The following is a 21,285-nucleotide window of genomic DNA, read 5'->3' on the forward strand; positions in this document are numbered from 1 at the left end:
TAAAAAAGAGAAAAACAATTAAAAGGCCATGAGGAAAGGTTAAGGGAAATAGACGATAGTCTCAGAGAGAAAAATCTATGTATAATTGGGGTTCCAGAGAGCCCCAAGAGAGACAGAGGGCCAGAAAGCATATTGGAACAAATCATACCTGAGAACTTCCCTAATTTGGGGAAGGAAACAGGCATTCAGACCCAGGAGATAGAGAGGTTCTTCCCCCCCAAATCAATAAAAACTGTTCAACACCTTGACATTTAATGATGAAACATGTAAATTTCAAAGACAAAGAAAAAATCCTTAAAGTAGCAAGAGACAAGATCCCTAACTTATATGGGGAGAAATACTAGATTATCAGTACATCTCCACAGAGACCTGGCAGGCCAGAAAGGGCTGGCAGGATATATCCAGGGTCCTAAATGAGAAGATCATGCAGCCAAGACTACTTTATCCAGTAAGGCTCTCATTCAGAATAGAAGGAGAGATAAAGAGCTTCCAAGATAGGCAGAAACTGAAAGAATATGTGACCACCAAACCAGCTCTGCAAGAAATATTAAGGGGGACCCTGTAAAAGAAAGAGGATATCCCCAAAAATAATCCACAAAAACAGGGACTGAATAGGTATTACAATGACACTAAGTTCATATCTTTTAATAGTAACTCTGAATGTGAATGGGAAAAAATCATCCCATCAAAGACACAGGGTTTCAGACTGGATAAAAAAGCAAGACTCATCTGTTTGCTGTCTACAAGAGACTCATTTTAGACCTAAGTACACCTACAGCCTGAAAATCAAAAGTTGGAGAACTATTTACCATTCAAATGGTCCTCAAAAGAAAGCTGGGGTAGCAATCCTCATATCAGATAAATTAAAGTTTATCCCAAAGACTGTAGTAAGAGGCAAAGAAGGACACTATATCATACTTAAAGGGTCTATCCAACAAGAAGACCTAACATTCATGAATATTTATGGCTCTAATGTGGGAGCTGCCAAATATATCAATCAATTAATAACCAAAGTAAAGACATACTTAGATAATAGTACACTAATAGTAGGAGACTTCAACACAGCACCTTCTGCAAATGACAGATATTCTAAGCACAACATCACCAAAGATGCAAGAGCTTTATTTTATTTTATTTTTAAAGATTTTATTTATTCATTCATGAGAGACACAGAAGAATGAGACAGGCAGAGACACAGGCAGAGGCAGAAGCAGATCCCATGCTGGGAGCCCGATGTAGGGCTCAATCCTGGGTCCCCAGGATCATGCCCTGGGCTGAAGGCGGCACTAAACCGCTGAGCCACCCCAGGCTGCCCAGACACAAGAGCTTTAAATGATACACTGAACCAGAACTTTGCACCCGAACGCAACAGAATACACATTCTTCTCAAGTACACATGGAACTTTCTCCAGAACAGACCAACTACTGGGTCACAAATCAGGTCTCAACCTATACCAAAAGATTTGGATTGTTCCCTGCATATTTTCAGACCATAATTCTTTGAAACTTGACCTCAATCACAAGAAGAAATTTGGAAGAAACTCAAGCACGTGGAGGTTAAAGAACATCCTCCTAAAAGATGAATGGGTCAACAGGAAATTAAAGAAGAATTAAAAAGATTAATGGAAACTAATGAAAATGAAGATACAACTGTTCAAAATCTTTGGGATACAGAAAAAGCAGTCCTGAGAGGGAAATATATCACAATGCAAGCATCCCTCAAAAAATTGGAAAAAAACTCAAATACAAAAGCTAACCTCGCACTTAAAGGAACTGGAGAAAGAACAGCAAATAAAACCTACACCAAGCAGAAGAAGAGATAATGAAGATTTGAGCAGAACTCAATGAAACAGAGGCCAGAAGAACTGCGGAACAGATCGACAAAGACAGGAGTTGGTTCTTTGAAAGAATTAATAAGATAGATAAACCATTAGCCAGCCTTATTAAAAAGAAAAAAGACTCAAATTAATAAAATCACAAATGAAAGAGGAGCAATCACAATGAACAAAGAAATACAAACGATGTTAAAAACGTATTATGAGCAGCTATATGCCAATAAATTAGGCATCTAGAAGAAATGGACGCATCTCTGGAAAACCACAAACTACCAAAACTGGAACAGGAAGAAATAGAAAACCTGAAGAGGCCAATAACCAGGGAGGAAATTGAAGTAGTCATCAAAAACCTCCCACAACACGAAAGTCCAGGGCCAGATGGCTTCCTAGAGGAATTCTATCAAATGTTTAAAGAAGAAACAATATCTATTCTACTAAAACTGTTCTTAAAGATAAAAAAGAGTGGAATAATTCCAAATTCATTTTATGAGGCCAGCATCACCTTAATTCCAAAACCAGACAAAGGCCCTACCACAAAGCAGAATTATAGATCAATATCCGCTATGAACACAGATGCAAAAATTCTCAACAATATACTGTCCAATAGGATCCAACAGTACATTAAGAAGATTATTCATCATGACCAAGTGGGATTTATCCCCGGGATGCAAGGGTGGTTCAACATTCCTAAAACAATCAACGTGATAGATCATATAAACAAGAGAAAAAACAAGAACCATATGATCTTCTCAATAGGTGTAGAGAAAGCATTTGACATAATACAGCATGCATTCTTTGTCAAAACTCTTCAGAGCGTAGGGATAGAGGGAACATTCCTCACATCTTAAAAGCCATCTATGAAAAGTCCACAGCAAATATCATTCTCAATGGGGAAACACTGGAATCCTTTCCCCTAAGATCAGGAACAGGACAGGGATGTTCATTCTCACCACTGCTACTCAACATAGTACTAGAAGTCCTAGCCTCAGCAATCAGACAACAAAAAGAAATAAAAGGCATTCAAATTGGCAAAGAAGAAGTCAAACTCTCCCTCTTTGCAGATGACATGAAACTGTATGTGGAAAACCCAAAAGACTCCACCCCAAGAATGCTAGAACTCATACAGCAGTTTAGCAGTGTGGCAGGGTACAAAATCAATTCCCAGAAACCAGTAACATTTCTATACACTTACAATGAAACTGAAGAAAGAGAAATTAAGGAGTCAATCCCATTTACAATTGCACCAAAAAGCATAAGATGCCTAGGAATAAACCTAACCAAAGAGGCAAAGGATCTATATCCTAAAAACTACAGAACACTTCTAAAAGAAGTGGAGGAAGACACAAAGATGGAAAAATATTCCTTGCTCATGGATTGAAAGAGTTAATATTGTGAAAATGTCAATGCTACCCAGGGCAATTTACACATTCAATGCAATCCCTATCAAAATACCATGGACTTTCTTCAAAGAATTGGGACAAATAATCTTTTTTTTAAGATTTTATTTATTTATTCATGATAGTCTCACACAGAGAGAGAGAGAGAGAGCGAGGCAGAGACATAGGCAGAGGGAGAAGCAGGCTCCATATAGGGAGCCCGACGTGGGACTCGATCCCAGGTCTCCAGGATCGCACCCTGGGCCAAAGGCAGGCGCTAAACCGCTGCGCCACCCAGGGATCCCTGGGACAAATAATCTTAAAATTTGTGTGGAATCAGAAAAGACCTGGAATAGCTAGGGGAATATTGAAAAAGAAAACCATAGCTGGGGACATCACAATGCCAGATTTCACGTTGTACTACAAAGCTGTGGTCATCAAGACAGTGTGGTCCTGGCACAAAAACAGGCACATAGACCAATGGAACAGAATAGAGAACCCAGAAGTGGGCCCTCAACTCTATGGTCAACTAATATTCAACAAAGCAGGAAAGGCTATCCACTGGAAAGAGGACAGTCTCTTCAATAAATGGTGCTGGGAAAATTGGATATCCACATGCGGAAGAATGAAACTAGACCACTCTCTTACACCATACATAGAGATAAACTCAAATGGATGGAAGATCTAAATGTTACACAAGAATCCATCAAAATCCTAGAGGAGAACACAGGCAACACCCTTTATGAACTTGGCCACAGGAACTTCTTACAAGATGCATCTATGAATGCAAGGGAAACAGAAGCAAAAATGACCTATTGGGACTTCATCAAGATAAAAAAATTTCTGCACAGCAAAAGAAACAGTCAACAAACTAAAAGACAACCTACAGAATGGGAGAAGATATTTGCAAATGACATATCAGACAAAGGGCTAGTATCCATAATCTGGAAAGAACTTATTAAACTCAACACCAAAGAAACAAACATTCCAATCATGAAATGAGCAAAAGACATAAACAGAAATTTTACCAAGGAAGATGTAGACATGGCCAACAAGCACATGAGAAAATGCTCTCCATCACTTGCCACCAGGGAAATACAAATCAAAACCACAATGAGATACCACCTCACACCAGTGAGAATGGGGAAAATGACCAAGACAGGAAACAACAAAGGAGAGGCTGGGGAGAAAGGGGAACTCTCTTGCACTCTTGGTGGGAATGTGAAATGGTGCAGCCACTCTGGGAAACTGTGTGGAGGTTCCTCAAAGAGTTAAAAATACATCTGCCCTACGACCCAGCAATTGAACTGCTGGGGATTTACCCCAAAGATACAGATACAGTGAAAAACCGAGACCCCTGCACCCCAATGTTTCTAGCAGCAATGTCCACAATAGCCAAACTGTGGAAGGAGCCTCGGTGTCCATCGAAAGATGAATGGATAAAGAAGATGTGGTTTATGTATACAATGGAATATTACTCAGACATTAGAAATGACAAATACCCACCATTTGCTTCGACATGGATGGAACTGGAGGGTATTATTCTGAGTGAAATGAGTCTATTGGAGAAGGACAAACATTGCATGGTTTCATTCATTCTGGGAATACAAAAAATAGCGATAGGGATTAAAGGGGAAGGGAGAGAAAATGATGTGGCAATATCAGTGAGGGTGACAGAACATGAGAGACTCCTAACTCTGGGAAATGAACAAGGGGTAATGGAAAGGGAATTGTGCAGGGGGTTGGGTTGACTGGGTGATGGGCACTGAGGGGAGCATTTGACAGGATGAGCACCGGGTGTTTTACTATATGTTGCCAAATGAACTACAATAAAAAAAATACCAAAAAATGATAAAAGAAGTTTAAGAAAAAGAAAAATGCAAGACTCAAGTACAATAATAATAATAATAATAATAATAATAATAATATCATTACCTGCAGATGCCTCATCTTATATCTGGAGGAGACAGTATTGAGTACTATAGAGGTAAGAGCAATGACTATTATGGCAGAATGCTGGATGTGAGTGAGCCCTGGGCTCTTCCATGAGACCACATGAACTCAGGGAATTTGTTCACTCTCTCTAGGCTTCAGTTCACTCATCCGCAAGGGACCTCACCTGACCCTCCTTACTGTATCAGCATGATAATTCAGTGAGAAGATACATCATGCACCACTGAATGGAGCATCACTGGGTCACCATCGGGAAGCACAATCCCAGTGGAATTAAGAACACACACACACACACACACACACACACACACCCTCCCATCCCACAATGCATCTCCCAGGTGCACACCCAGAAAACTGTCTCTTGCGTTCATAAGAGCCCATGTGAGTGTGTTCATCACAGGACTGTTTGTGGTGGCAGGAAGCAGGAGCTGTGCCAGCATCTGTTCCTAGAGGAATATATGCCATGTGTGCACAATGAAATATGGCACAGCAGTCAGAGATAATACAGTAGATACACAGATAGCAACATGGGTAGATCTCAAAAATAATATTAAGTAGGAAAAGTAAAGGCAGGATGAGCTGTATAGAGCAATGCCATTATGTATGTACATTTATAAAACAGTAAAAAATGTGGTGTATTTGTCAAGGATATACATATATCTGTTTTAAAAAATGTAATGTTCTTATGCTCATAATCTTATATTGGCTTCTCTTTTTATTCAGAGTAAAGTCAAAGTCTGCATTTACAATGACTTACAAAGTCCTATAGTATTTGCCACTGACCAAACTAGCTCTCACTGTCTGCTTCTCTCTTTCCACTCATTTCTCTCTGGCTACTGGCCTCCTAACCATTCTGGCCTCCTGTGTACTGGCTGTCCCCTATAACTGCACCACTTCTAGCCCAGATATCCACATGGTGGATCCCTTCACTGCATTGGGTGAAATAGCATGTTTGTTGCCCAGCCTTACTGATTCACTACACATACAGCTGCAGTCCCCTCCTAACCACACACCATACTTACCCCAGTCCTTCTTTTCCCATAGAACTGATCACTATTTAAGGAGCTATATGTCTTATTTGTTCATAATTTGTCTCATTCCAGAGGGATGTAAGCACCATCAAAACATATTGTTTTCTTTTTTCTTTTTTTCTTTTTTAAATTTTTTATTGGAGTTCAATTTGTCAACATATAGCATAACACCCAGTGCTCATCCCGCCAATTGCCCCCCTCTTTGCCCATCACCCAGTCACCCCAACCCCCCACCCACTTCCCCTTCCATTACCCCTTGTTCATTTCCCAGAGTTAGGTGTCTCATGTTTTGTCACCCTCACTGATATTTTCACTCATTTTCTCTCCTTTCCTTTTGTTCCCTTCTTTTTTAATCTTTTACTCCTGGCTCTCTTTCCTGCACCTATACCTGTGCCTGACACAATCAGCACTGTGTTTGTTGAGTGGCTGAATGTAACTAAATACATATACAGAGCATGGACTGGAAGAGCATTTATTTGTTAAATACACTAAAGCAAGTGCCCTCACTGAGGAGCGGAAATGAGAATAGAGATAAGGATGAAAAGGGAAAATAAATGCATTGAAAGGGGCCTGACAGGAAGAGATGGCACAAACATGCCATGACTGAGAAAAGGACTGACCCCACCCTGTGCACTGTAGGTTCCACACAGGAATTGTAAGACCTAATGTGAGAGAACCTGTTATCGAGCCTGATAAATGGCAGGCAATCAATAGATTTAAATTGAAGGGGAAAAAAAAATAAAAAAATAAATTGAAGGGGAACTGGAATCTTGTGATCATCAGGGAATGGAGAATACAAAGAAGGAATACCTGCTAGAAAGAGGAGGAAGAACAAAGGAAGAGGGAGCACCCCTCCTACTAGATCCCTCTGAACCCATGTCCCTTTTCCCAATTCCTCTTTTTCCTTCAGCTCCTTCAACTATCCTTGGAGGCTCCTGTAGTTGGCATTAAGGATGCTTGTACCATGTTTCTCTCTCTGGGGAACCATCCTCATTCTCCTATCTCCCAACAAAGACACAACAGTGGTTCTTCACATTTGTTGAATCACAGATCCCTCTGAAGTTAGTCACCCTCAAAAATGTAATATACTCTTCAGAAGTCCATCCATGGACCCTGACCAGGAACCCCAGAGGAAGACCATCTGAATGGCAGAGTCAGAGAGGGGTAATACCCGATAATTTCTGTTTCTCTGAACTGTGTTATGCGGTGTGGTCTTTGCACTCTTCCCACTTTTAGTGAAGATGAGCAACAGTGGGCCTACAAAGTATGAAGATACCAGAGAAGCAACCCAAAGAACAAAACTCTGGGAACTAAATGATCATATTTTATGATTCCAACAGAAGCAGGCAAAATTAACAAATGAACAACCAAACTTAAGAAGAGAAAGCAAATCTATGATGGGGAATCCTGAGAGAACCTACTATAAATCCAATTTATAACAAAACAGAGCAACATCATCCTCAAATGTCATGTTCAAAAATAACCTTTTTCCCTGTAATTATCTGTGATTATTTTGATGGTTTCTATTCAGTCCAGACCCTCTGACCCAGCTGTCAGAGCCCCACCTTAATTCTGCCCCTACCTCTGATATATCACCTCCTTCCTAATTCAGCTTCTCATATCCTGACTTACCCTTCCTGGGATGAGTCTTTGGTCTGGATAAGTATCTACACTTCCAGGGATGTCCTTCTTGCTCCTGCCCAGGCTTAAACATCTAGTTCTTCTCATTCCTATCTATAACCTTTCCCTTCCATGTCAAAGAATCCATTCCTAAACCATCCTGACTGATCCCCATCTCTGACCTTCCTCCCCTTCTTACTAGCACTTACAACTTTTCCTAATGCTCTCTTGAAACTAATTCCCTTTTCTGTCAGCTTGTGTCCTGGGTGTATCACTTAAATTCCTTTACGGCCTAAAAGCATCCAGAAGGCAGAGCCAGAATCCATGTACCTCCTCTTCCTGAATTCCACACTCCCATCTCCAACCCTCACTATTCAAGCCAAATCTGCTCATGATTGTAGCAAGCAATCAAAGGAATTTTTTAGGAAAGAAAAATGAATATATAGATGTATTGATTGAGTATCTAGATTCCTCGGAGTAGGATATTTTTTTGAAAGAGAGAAAAGTCCAAGGAAGAAACAAGAGACTAGAACATGCTCAATCATCAATTTCAAGAGCATGTTCTGAGGATCTTTCCTAATGAGGGCCCTGGGCCTGTGAATCTCCCTTTAATTAAGGAAGAATCTCTCTCAAAGGAGGTGCATGGCACTGATGTGGTTAAAGAAATGCAGAGGGCGACCAGAGAACATGAAGACAGCTTGAATGAATCCCATAAGGTCCTCAGGCTCCACCCTTCTCTCCCTCCTCCCTGTGATTCTCTCATTCTCTGAGCTCCTTCCAAACTCCCAAAGTTCCATCCCAGGTGTCCCAGAAGAACTGTCAAATCCAATAATTCATCCATTGAATTACAGGCTGTCTTGCTTTCCCAGCCATCCCTGCACATTCTCCTTTGTCCTAAAGGTCATTGTGTTCACTTATCTGTCTGAAAAGGGTACTGCCCTCACTCTGGACCTTCCTTTGCAAAACAGGAAAAATTTTCCAAAGCAGTAAGTTCCACTGGTTTCCATAGTTGAGTGTTAACACTCCTACCAGTCTGGAGGTTGGCCTTCAAAGATAGTTTGGATATCAGTTGCTTTCCTGGAAGTCTGATGAGGACTTGAGAGGAAGGTTAATGAGGGCACTAAATGACTCTTTTCAAGTTCTCAAAGTTTCAGAGAAGTGGACTGTAAATGCAACATCTCTAGAGATTAGAGCAATTCCATTGTGTCCAAGCACAGCTCCTTCCTGATCCCAAAATATATAAATTCTCTAATCCTCCTTAACATTTTCAGACAATGAAAACCTCAGAGACAGTCAAACCAGTGACTCCCAAACAAAGAAGTCTAAGGCTTTCTGGATAGCTGAGCTTCCCCACAGTTTCCAAACTCCTAATTCAGCGGCCTTGCAACTCTGGTAGGAGATAGTAAAGACTACAAGAGTAGAGGCTTTGAGGTCATAGCAAGAGCTTGAAATAATATTAAATGTGGTGCATGTTTACACTAACACTTCCATCGTGGAAGCAGGTGAGAATAGATACGAAGGTAAACAAAATAAAAGCCACCATCAACACTAGGATTGAGTCTCATACCCAGGGGTAGAAGAAATTTGTTGACAAAACCAAATGAAAAATGGAATCTTCCTATTTTCTCTTTCTCTTTGTGCTTTCTCTAGATAGAGGTCTGTGTCCAATCATCATCCTCCATTTATTCATTCAACGAATAGACTGCTCCCCATTTATTTAGTACTGTGAATAAAGCAAAGAAAAACAAAAACATCTCTCCCCTCAAGTTGCTTACATTCCTGCAGTAGAAAGCAAGCAGTAAACATATAATAAGAATATGCATTGTGTTCAATTTTAATAGTGCTGCAGAGGAAAGGAAAGCGAGAAAAGGTTAGGACATTCTCAGAGTGGTTGTTGTGATTTTAAAATGGGTGGTCCAAGAGGGCTTCACATTCACACTATAGTGTCACCATCACCAGCATCCATCTCCAGAACTCGTTCACCTTCCTAAACTGAAATTCTGTACCCATTAAAGAGTGACTCCCCATTCTTTCTTTCCTACAGCTCCTGGCAACCATCATTCTACTTCTAGGCCCTGAATTTATATGAGGTACTTCATATAAATATAATCATACAATATTGTCCTTTTGTGATAGGCTTATTTCACTTAATATAATGTATTCAAGGGTCATCCATGTTGCAGCATGTGTCAGAATATTCTTCCTTTTTAAGGCTGAATAATATTCCATTGTGCATGTGTCCCACATCTTGTTTATCTTTCCATCCACTGGTGGGCATGTGGTCATGCTACCTTTTAGCTGTTGTGAATAATGCCGTCTTAAATATGAGTATAGCAACATCTTTTTCAGTCCCTACTTTCAATTCCTTGGGATATATACCTAGAGATGGGATTACTGGATCATAAGCTAATTGTATATGTAATTTTTTGAGAAATCACCCTTCTGTTTTCCACAGCAGCTGCCCCATTTTACATTCCCATCCAGCAATGCACAAGCATCCCGCTTTCTTAACATCCTCACTCATATTTGTTATCCTTTGTTTTATCAATAGCAGCCATCCCAATGGGTGTGAAGTGACACTTGGATATTTTTGAAGAATAACAAGGAATCCCATGGGGCCAGGACTTAGTGAGTGAGGGGGCAGCAGTAGGGGATAAGCTCAGAGAGAAATCAGGAAACCAGATCCTTCATGTAGGGTCTGAAAGACTGTGAGAACTTTGGCTGTTACTCTGGGTGTGATGAAACCCCTAGAAAAACTGATAGTTTCACAAGCTGCCTACTAATTTTTTGTTCTGTGAACTAATTATTGGGTTCTCAAACTTGGTAAAGTCCTCCTCCAGAGTCTGAAAATAAGGCATAGAGACAGGTTCTGCAGAGCTCTCAGTAGATGTCTGGTGCTCCTGACAACACACTGAGAGCTGAACAAGCTGTGTGCTTCCATCTGCCTCCCTCTCTAGATGTCAAAGAAGAGATGCCATACAGCCACCCATGGGACAGAAAGATGATGATTGCTCTCATTGAAGCTGTTCGTTTTCTGGATTATCTCCAGGCAGGACTTAAAAAAATTTTAAATTTTAAATTTTATTTAAAAATAAAACAAAAGTCATTTTAGCATCATTCACTATTTTAGGTTATTCCCACCAGTATTGTATAATCAAAAGCTGACATAATGACAAAGGGCACTTTTCCTGAAACCTGGTGAAATTAAGGTCTGTGATGACAGGGTTAGGTGGACTCTCACAAAAGGGGCAGGAACCAGATGCCTCAGGCACTCACAAGCCTTCTAGAATTAAATAGATAAATCCAGTCACAGCCCCAGATGCCTCAGGAAGGACTGTCAGAAATGTCATAGATGCTCAGAGCTGGAGGGGGAAAGGGCCCCCAGAGAGAAACTGAAAATACATCCACGAGAAGCAAAGAATAGCTCTTATAACCTCACTTCCCCTAAGCAACAGGGATCAAAGCTTCTACATCCAAATGAGAAGTCCAAGAAATTGTAGACTTTCTAAGCAACAAATAGTCTGGAGAGAATGGCCACCCAAACACCATTTATAAATGATTGAAAATACACACTTGTGTGTAGAGATGGGGGAGAGATGGAGGGTATAGAAGGAGAGAAGCATGGGGCTGTCCCCACTGGGAAAAGAGGAGAGGCAGAAATCAATTTTCACCATGGAATTCTTAGGATTCAAATGCCAGTTAGGGGAAGGAAGTATGGGAAAATTTGGAAACCTAATAACTAATATCTCTCAGCAAGGCCATGTACTCTGAGGTGTGTGTGCTACATTTCTTTCCAGCTGAGGACCACCTTATTCATCCTCCACTCTCAACATAGTATGATGACCAAACACCTCCAGGATGTAGAGATTCCAGAGCTTACCGCACATCGTCCTCATCGCATTTCCCTTCTTAGGCTCTTTACAGGGGTCCTGACTACATTTGAGTTTCAGACACAGATACTAAAAAGGGTACTAAGATATAGGAGAATGCAGCTCCTCTTTGCCTCAAGTAGAAAAGTAATAGACCAGTGAAAGTCTTAGGTCATTCATTCCCTCATTCATTCAATAAGTATTAAGTACCTTATGAATGCTAGTGCTTGATGCTACAAACACAATGGGGAAGAGAAGCCTATTCCCTGATTACATGGTACTCATTGTCTTAACAATGTTTTTATATCATATTCCTGGCTTAAATGTGTAAACTGAATATAATGATTAAAGCAGTCAATCTATAAAAAAAAAACTTTCTACACAAAGTTGACTTACTAAAAAACAATTGATCAGTGCTTTCAAAACTATCAATATCAGGAATGGCATTCCCTTCTTTGGCTTGAGTTTTCTGAAAATATTGAATAACAGAGTTCTAGATGCTGAATATAAGACTTCGTTCACTCCTGTTCTTTCAATATTCTACTCCAAGTCTTTTCTAGTTGCTACCTCATTCTTAAGAAGAAAAAGAACCATCTTTAGGGCAGTTATGGAGTGCTAGAGAAGAAAATGTAACCTTGATTCTCATTGTGTAAAGAAAGACGGAGATAGAGAGCAGACATTAACTAAAATGGGAGCCCAATGGCAGGAAGATGGTTGTAATCTCCCTGACAACCTAAATACCTCCAGGTTTGGCTTTGCCAAACCTCAGCCATCACCCAGGGCTTCCAGATGATGCCAGCACACACCTGTTGGAAATTTCTTTCATAAAAGACAGCCCCGAAAGTGACAAAAGAGAGTAAAATGGTGCCAGGATGGGTTAACAAATCATCTTTTTGAATTTTCTAATTCACTTGGCCGTTTACTCCATAAACTTGGCTGCCAATCAGGAGCAGGCAGGGAATGTTTGCCAGAGAATGGAAATCTCTTCTTTACCTTTAACCCAAAGAACCAGTACCAGAAAAGTGTCAGTTTCCCAGTCACTGCAAAAAATGATTAACCCCATTCCAGAGATAAAACAGCAGGTTGATGCTGGTAAAAGGACTTCAGCTATCTCAGATTGATCATTCTGACTTACTTTTTTGCAGACAGCCAAAGATCTGACAAAGTAGAATATAAAATGAGCATTAGTGTTACCCATTGTGACCCATGTCTGTGACCAGCTCTAAACTCACAATTAGCATTTATTGATCAATCATGGAAATAAGCACAAAGGCCAATGGGCCTCAGGCATAAGCACAGAACTCTTAACCTATTTTGGATATCCTCAGTATTTTTTAAAGTTATTGGGATCCCTGGGTGGCGCAGCGGTTTGGCGCCTGCCTTTGGCCCAGGGCGCGATCCTGGAGACCCGGGATCAAATCCCACGTCGGGCTCCCAGTGCATGGAGCCTGCTTCTCCCTCTGCCTGTGTCTCTGCCTCTCTCTCTCTCTCTCTGTGCGACTATCATAAATAAATAAAAATTTAAAAAAAAATAAAGTTATTAATGAATATGGACTAAAGATAAGGAAAAATGGGTATTCTTAACATGCTATTGGTACAGGAAGATCAACAGAGAAGAGAAAGGATTGACTTTCTATTTTAGTTTCAGAAGGAAGAAACACCAAATATATCTAGAAACAACAGGATCAACAAAGCAGCCTCTAAAGATCCTGATTTTATTCAGGGAAATCACATAAAAATTTGGAACAAATCTAAGAAATTCCAACTTAAATTATTGGTTTCAGATAATTGGGAATCACCAGCCTAGTCCTTAATTCAATTTAGCTGACATGAAGTCACTTAGACACTTAGCATCTTGTCTACTCTAGACTTCTATCTAGTAGGTTTCCATGGTTTGCAAAACTGCAAATCCAGGGCCAGCCTCCTAACACACTCCCTGGTCCACCATCTTGGTCCATGGAATTGGTTATTCTAAAGAAGGAGATTTTCTCAGCTCTCACTAAGATTCACTCAGTAGTCATCAGAATTACTGCCATTGTAGTAGAATAAGGCCTAAATCACATTCTTCCTTACTACTTCATTGCATCAGATAGCTGACATATGAGTGCTCTCTATCATCCTTCTGGAAAATGACACTTTGCTCAAGTCTTGAAAAGACACACACACACACATATACACACACATGCACAGAAACACACACTACCAACCAGACCTGCAGTTTCCTTTTCTCTATTAAGTCCAAACTTCTATGATTGTACTTCTAAGTCTTTCTTTTCATTGTTTTTTTCTACCACTTACTCCTATTATTAACCTTTTGTAGCTGTCTGCTTAAACAGACAAAATCTTTCCCCACACATGCACATCTTGCTGGCATTAACATCAGGCCTCAAATAGGTTGTCCTACTCTGCGTGGAACAAGCTCTTTCCAAATCTGTTCAACATGACCCTTCTTCCAGAAGCTTCTCCGGACATAGATATGGCTAAGACAGCTGATCTCCCAGTATGCTTTCCTTCTTCTGCTCTCCTCTCTTCAATGTCCAGTGGTATAAGTCACTGTCCTAGAACTTTGTACTGGGACGGCATCCAGTTAGGGAAAAGGATAGGAGCAGTAGGTGGAGCATAAGATCAGAATTCTGCCTATTGATGTGTTTAGCTTGCCCTTCCTTCCCAAACTGAAACTTGAGGTACAAAGAATTTTTCATAGTAAAGGAAGAATCCCAGGGTCTACAGCCCAGTTTGGTGATGTCAGAGATCTGACACAGAACTGAGGGCCAAGTTTCTTTCACCACAACAAAGTGAAAATACAAAAGACATAACTCATGTTGGCTGAGACAAAGTGCATTATCTGTGACACTTATGATTTGCTCCAGTGTCCTCTTGATGTACGACAATTGAACAGACAACACAGAGTTTTATTACTTGCACTGCTTTACTATATTTGGAAAATAAGTCCCTTAATATTTTAACATCGGGCAACATGACAGGAGACTCAAACTGCAATAACTACATGTAAGGCTAGCCTGCAGAATGGAGGAGTGGGACAGTAGTTCAATTGGTTGAATGGTGTGTAGAATAGGGTATGTCAAGATCCCAAATAACTTTCTAGTTGAAGGAAGGTAAGAGCAGTAAGGTCCTCATTTTTCATTGCCTGCAAGACTAGTAGTATCTTCTGTGCACTGTGGGTCAGCCAGAGAAGACTGCATAGAAGAGGAGGGAATGACCCCATCTTGACATTGTGTATGATGTTTCCCAGGAAAACATCAGTTGAAGCTACATCTTCAGTGTGGGCTGTGTCTGATCTGATAAATAGAGCCTCTTTTAGGCCTTCCTTCCATGCCTCCCACCAAGAACACAAAACAAACTCCCTCACAGCTTCAAACAATAAGTTCAGTTTTCCCAATTAGACAGATCCAGCTAAATATTTGCTGTGGATGTTAATATAGATCAAGATATTATATCACCATCATCATCATCATCTGCATCTGCATCTCAGTCTTGGTATCTGCAAAAAAGGAAAAGAGAGAGACAGACACCACTACAGCAGTAAAAAAAAAAAAAAAAAAAAAAAAAAAAAAAAAAAAAAAGTGTAACCTCTCCCCTGGGAAATAGAAGGGAGGGTGGAAAGATTAGAAAGAAAGCTGAAGTAACCAAATTCAGCTCATGCTAAAGAAAATAAATATCCCTACTTATCTTCCAGGAGTCTTCTGAGAACAACCTTAGAAAATAGATCACAAACCAAGCATCTTCCCCAGCCATGATCTTACTTTCTACTATATTCTGTTTACATTTTACTTGGAAGAAGCCTTTGTCTCCCTTCCTGAAAGAAGAACCTGCTTCATGCTATGCTTATTAAACTAAGAGAAAACACAGCCACCTTCTAACTCACCTACTTACCTTCAGCCCAAGCACTACAACTCTCAAACCCATCTGAATCTGGCAGAGGCTAAATTCCAAGTCAGGAAAAACTCATCCGAACACAGACTAACAAACTCCAGGTCAACTGTATGTAGACCAAATCCATCCACCCAAATATAGCTCCAAATCTATGCAGATGTAGACCAAAACATTTAGCCTCTGAATCTGGTGGACACTAAATTCCAAGTCATGAAAAACTCATCCTGATGTAGACTAACAAACACCAGACCAACTGTATGTAGACCAAATCCATCCACCCAAGTATAGCCTAAAATCTATGCAGGTGTAGACCAAATATTTTTTTTCTTCTGTCCCACAAAATCTATGGAGTCCCTGCTACATGCACACACTACACTAGTATCATTGCACTATTACCTGGGGTAAACGAGAAGATAGAGTTCTCTAGAGGCTGTATAGACTCCATATTATCTAGGATTACTCTGGGATGGTTGTGAACATGATACCTTTTCTTAGTCCCTCTGGGATAACTGCAAAAAAAAATAGACTTAAGTGTGATTTTCCTCACTCATAATTTGGCACATCTACTGATTTAGTTTCAGTGAGAAACAAGTTTTGGAAATTCTTAACATTTTCATCACACCAAAGCAGGATAATTATAATCAACTTGACAAATCAGAATAACATGTGCTTCTATTGTAGGGGAATTCAGAGACTAGACGGGCTGCCGGGAATAACAGAATTCGATTTTCCAAACAAGTATCATAAAGAGAGATGGGAAAAGTCAGAAAGGATGTGCAATTAGGGGATTAGAAAGTGATGGGATACACTGATGTCAACAGGAAAAATCAGTTTCTTTACTTCCCCCTATGATTTTCTATTCCCTTTTCTTAACCCCGAATCCTGTCAACACAGAACATCTAATAAAAATCCTTAGAAGAAAGCGGTAGAAGAAAATCCATCTGACTCTCCACCTTATTTTCCCAATAACAAATGTAATATAGGCTGGACATAGTCTACAATGAGGATCTAGCCACATCATTTTTTCCAAGAAGCCTTACTAAACACCTTTGTTTTTTCCACAAAATCTTTCCATTCCTTGTAAGCACAGAATCTAGAAATCCATCCAGAGGTCCCATCCAACACTATATTCTGTCTCCATATTTAGACTAACAGTTGTGAGTGGTCACAGTCCAGAGCTCCTTCTTCCATGGACCTCCTTCCACTATATACACTTCATATATACTTCACACACCATGGCTTAAGAAAGGCTGATTATCTCTCTGGTTATCTTCCTTCATATCTTTAAATGTATTCTTCTGTCCTCTTGTGTAAGGACTTGGCTGTCTCTGTCTCTCTGTCCTCTCTAAACAGACTGTGCTTACTTCCTTTCCTACCTCTAGGTAGATGCTCCACACCACCACCCTCTCCTTTGGAAAGTTAATTGTTTTGTTTTATTTTGTTTTGTCGTAAGTAAAACACCAGATCATCTGAGTCATATGAATATTGTATTATGCCTCAAAGACCTGAGTTATTATTCAAATATAAATCAATATGGTTTCTCTGCCAAGACCCATTGCCTGAATCCTGCTCAGGCAACATAATCTAAAACCAAGATCTACTGCCACCACATTTTAAGAGACATCCTTCATCCTGCCTCCCTGTATCTTCTGATCCACATTCTGCATTTTTGGTATCTGCGATGATAATAGGGAAGAAAAGGACAAGAATAAATCAAAAGAATATAATATGAAAACCATATTTATCAATCTGGAATATACTTAGTGTGATAAATTGGCCTTTCCACATGATTTTGCTTAAATTAAGGTTAAAATGCATCTGTCTTCTGGAAGCACATAAAATTTATCAACTGATAATGGAGAGAAATTGTCCAAGAACTGCTAGAGAGCAAGAGAGAGACAACCCAGAAATTAACATTTGCCACAAATAATCAATAAAACATGCATGGAGAAGTGTTGTCTGGTGTGTTGAGATATTGTCCAGAGTGTACATGGTGGTGCGGAAGGGAGAGAGGAAAGAACAGTCTAAGACTCCAGGGACTTTGAAATTAAAGCACTGGGTGTTATTCTATATGTTGGCAAATTGAACACCAATAAAAAATAAATTCATAAAAAAATTAAAAGTTGCAAATATGTTTTGTGATAACAGCAAACTGCCTATTGCAGACCCAGTGTTTCCAAGATCAATAAGCAGCCAACCCCAAGGGAGCTTGGTAATCTTTCCTCCTATAGCCTGAACTTGCCTATAATCAGTCCCCACCACAACTTTTTTATATTAGATAAGAAAGACAGGGAGATACTTCCAGCAGCTGTAAAAGTAGATATCTAGCTCCTTGAGCCTGAAGGAAAAAGCCCCTCAAATCCTCCCTGGTGATGGGGGACCATCTTATCAAACTGGGCCTGCTATTATGCAGAGTCCACACCAATGTCCTCCCTAAGAAGATGTCATACAGAGACTTCCAGAGTCTCCAGTGGGAAAGTGAGGCAAAATATGAAGGAGGCAGCACAGCCAGGTGGAAGAATCTTCACTCATTCAAAGAACATGTCTAAACATTCTCTGTGGTGGCCCTGCAGGAGAGACAAAGACGAGGAAAGCAAGCTGTGCACCAGGTCAGAAAGGAAAAGCCAGGAAGAAGGGCAAGGCAAAAAGGTGGGAGGACCCTGGAGGTGAAGCGACAAGGAATAACCTCCCCTAACTCAGATGCTCCTCAGCAGAGTGGAAAACCTTTCTAGTCTGGAGAAAACAGGGTGTAGGCCTCCAAGTCCCTCTGACCCTAGCAACCTACCTGCCCTTCCCAAACTTACAAGGCCTCTGATCTACAACCCCCAATCCAAAGCCTAGCTCTGATTCCATGAAATACTCTCTGCTCAAATCCACAGGGATTCTATAGCCAGTAGCGCTCCAAGCCCAGTTTCTTCTTCTCTGGCTCTGTCTCAGTTTTCCTGCCAAATATATAAAAGGGAGAAATCACTTACCCAGGGGCTTTCTCTTCCTCAAGCAGGAAGATCTGAGAAGAAAACGCAAGCCGAAACCAAAGAGAGGAAAGGAGTTTGGCCAAGCAGTCAGCTCTTGGAATGAAGCTTGGTGGGACCTTCAGAGAGTAAGGTTCCTCAGGGGCAGAGCCCTTCTGAAGGCTGGGCCATGGGAGGCGGGGCCCTAACAAGGCTGCATCTCAGAGAGTTGGGGCCAATGGGAGACAGGTACATGGGAAGGGTGAGAAAGGGTGAATGAGGTAAGTGAGCTGGAATCCAGGAAGAAAGCTAGAGGTGGGCAATGGAAGACCAGTGGGGCCCTGCATGGGTGAGGAGGTGGACTGAGGACTTAAATGAGACTGCTGGAGCTTTTCTTGGCACCAAGATATGAATTTAGAAGTAAACAAGCTCTCCAGGGTCCTGGGTATGGAGGAGGTCCTGGCTGGCAGAAGGAGAATGTGCGGAGCCTGGTGGAGCCCAGCTGGTAGAGTATGGAGGCCAGAGAACTGACAGGGCCAGGCTGCTGCCAGGGCTGCCCCAGGCTCCCTCCTGTACCCACCTGGGGGTCCCAGAGGCCCTACATGGATATGGACACGGCTTCCCCTGCCCTCCCCACCACGATGCTGCCATCAAAGGAGACCTGAGCTCAGCCCCAATATCTGAGTGCATGCAGCCTGGCACACCCAGTGCTGGGGTGTGGGAGCCAAAGAGAAAGAGAAACTGAAGCAGGTAAGCAGGGGAGACTGACCAGCTCTGGTGAAGGTTCTGGGACAGCCTGGTTAGGGATCCCATGGTGGAGAAGGAAGAGAGGGAAGGCCTGAGACTGTGTCTGCATTGAGAGATGAAGACGCAACATGCACAGTGGGAGCAAAATAATGTACTAGTGACTGTCCATTATTTTGGGGTCAGCAGTGTAGACACCTACCGAGCAGTCAGATCCATGCCTTCAAGAAGCTCTTCACTGTAGGGTTCCCACAAATACACATATGAAACCCACAAAAGTAGAAACTGAGGCAGAGAATAGAGACCTGGAGGCCAGTGTACATGCTTGAAATTAGGTTATAAGGGACCAGGGATGAAGCAACCAGCCACATGTGGGAAGACCTAAGACAGCATGGCAAGCTGGCCCCAGCCTTCTACCTCGGGGCTTTCTCAGGGCTCTGCAGAGACCAGCTCTCCCCGCTCCTCTCAGGGCCAGGGGAGACCATGAGAACATTGACTCAAGCAACCTAAGGGAGAATTGCTCTCCCCGTCCTCTGCTCTGTCAGCCACATATGAAGGTCCCAGAACCAGATGTGTGGTTACAGCTGGAACACAGGGAGTCCCTTTAGCAGCAGGAGGGAGGGTGCAGAGGGACCCAGAGAAGTCTATCTGGTTCCAGAAAAGTCCTGCAGAGGAGAACAGGGTGCAAAACCCGCCTTGTTTGTTCTAATTCCATGGACACTTAGAAGTTTAATAAAGTTCAGAATGGCTTTGGCTTCCGAGTAATTAAAGCCAGGAGCTGGATTCTCTTCTCAAAATTATTTTCTACTCCCATTCTACCCTTTACCCTCCTCCTACCCATGTACATTACATCTTTCATGAAAAGCACTGAATCAGAATCTCCTCTTTATAGAGAAAAAATGAGTGGGAAATATCAGAAAGGGAGACAGAACATGAGAGACTCCTAACTCTGGGAAATGAACAAGAGGTGGTAGAAAGGGAGGTGGGCGGGGGGTGGGGGTGACTGGGTGACAGGCACTGAGGGGGGCACTTGATGGGATGAGCACTGGGTATTATGCTATATGTTGGGGAAGTGAACACCAATAAAAAATAAATTTAAAAAAAGGAATCTCCTCTTTATAAAGAGCCTCCAGTAATGAGATGGATTTAATTTCTACAAAACAAATTTAGAATACTTTAGAAAGGATTTCATTAGAGCTAGGATTGGCACATCCTTTAACCAGTGAAACACATTCATACATGCATACACACAACCCAAACATGAAAAGAAAAGCCTCTCTTAACTCTATTTTTTCCTGTGAGATGGATCCAGATGACATGTCCCACGTCAGGCAACAAAACATAGTCTCTTTGAACTTTAGGAAGTTAATTCTTCTCTAAACCTTAGCTCCAGGAGGTATGTGGTTTATTCCTCCTCAGGTCATAGCGAAGATTCTGAGGAATGATGACACAACCGGTAGGTAAGAGCCCCAAATCACAGGACTACTTTCATATGACTACATTGTGGGGCCCCACTGCAGGCTCTGCCCTGGGAGGCAGCCAGGCTTGGGCCCAGGTGTGGAAGGGACAAGGGACTCCCCAGAGGGCCAAAGATCCACCTCGTGGGGCCTTTCTCAGGATGTCCTACTCAGGAGAGCTTCGTAGGTTGAGGACTCAGCTGGGAAGTGGGGCAGGAATACCTTACCCTCTGCACAGGAGAGGCTGAAACTCATCATTTATGGAGGGTCTTTGAGCTTCAAACACAGAATGTCATCCATGGGAGGCATGAGCGAAGGGGAGAGCCTGAAGAAAGGTCTCAGAGCCTTCAGGCTTCCCATGACTCTCCTCACCGCACCACAGTCACCCTCTCACTCTTTCTGTATCCTAATCCCTAGGGGACCCTTCTCTACCCTTCCAGGCAATAGCCATTGCATCCTCAAGACATGGCCCCCCAGCCTGTCGGGTCCAGGTTCATCATCCTCACAGTCCAGGGAGCACATCAAGGCTAGGAAGTCAGCATCGCTCCAAGTGTC

General features: G+C 41.7%; 1 pseudogene; it reads right to left on the minus strand.

The window, feature by feature from the left end:
* Positions 1-18,694, minus strand: part of LOC140617380 (cationic amino acid transporter 3 pseudogene) — a 28,555-nt pseudogene extending 9,861 nt beyond the window's left edge.
* Between the last annotated feature and the right edge of the window lie 2,591 nt (positions 18,695-21,285).

Source organism: Canis lupus, chromosome 25, assembly GCF_048164855.1.
Source record: "Canis lupus baileyi chromosome 25, mCanLup2.hap1, whole genome shotgun sequence".
Classification (NCBI taxonomy): Eukaryota; Metazoa; Chordata; class Mammalia; order Carnivora; family Canidae; genus Canis; species Canis lupus.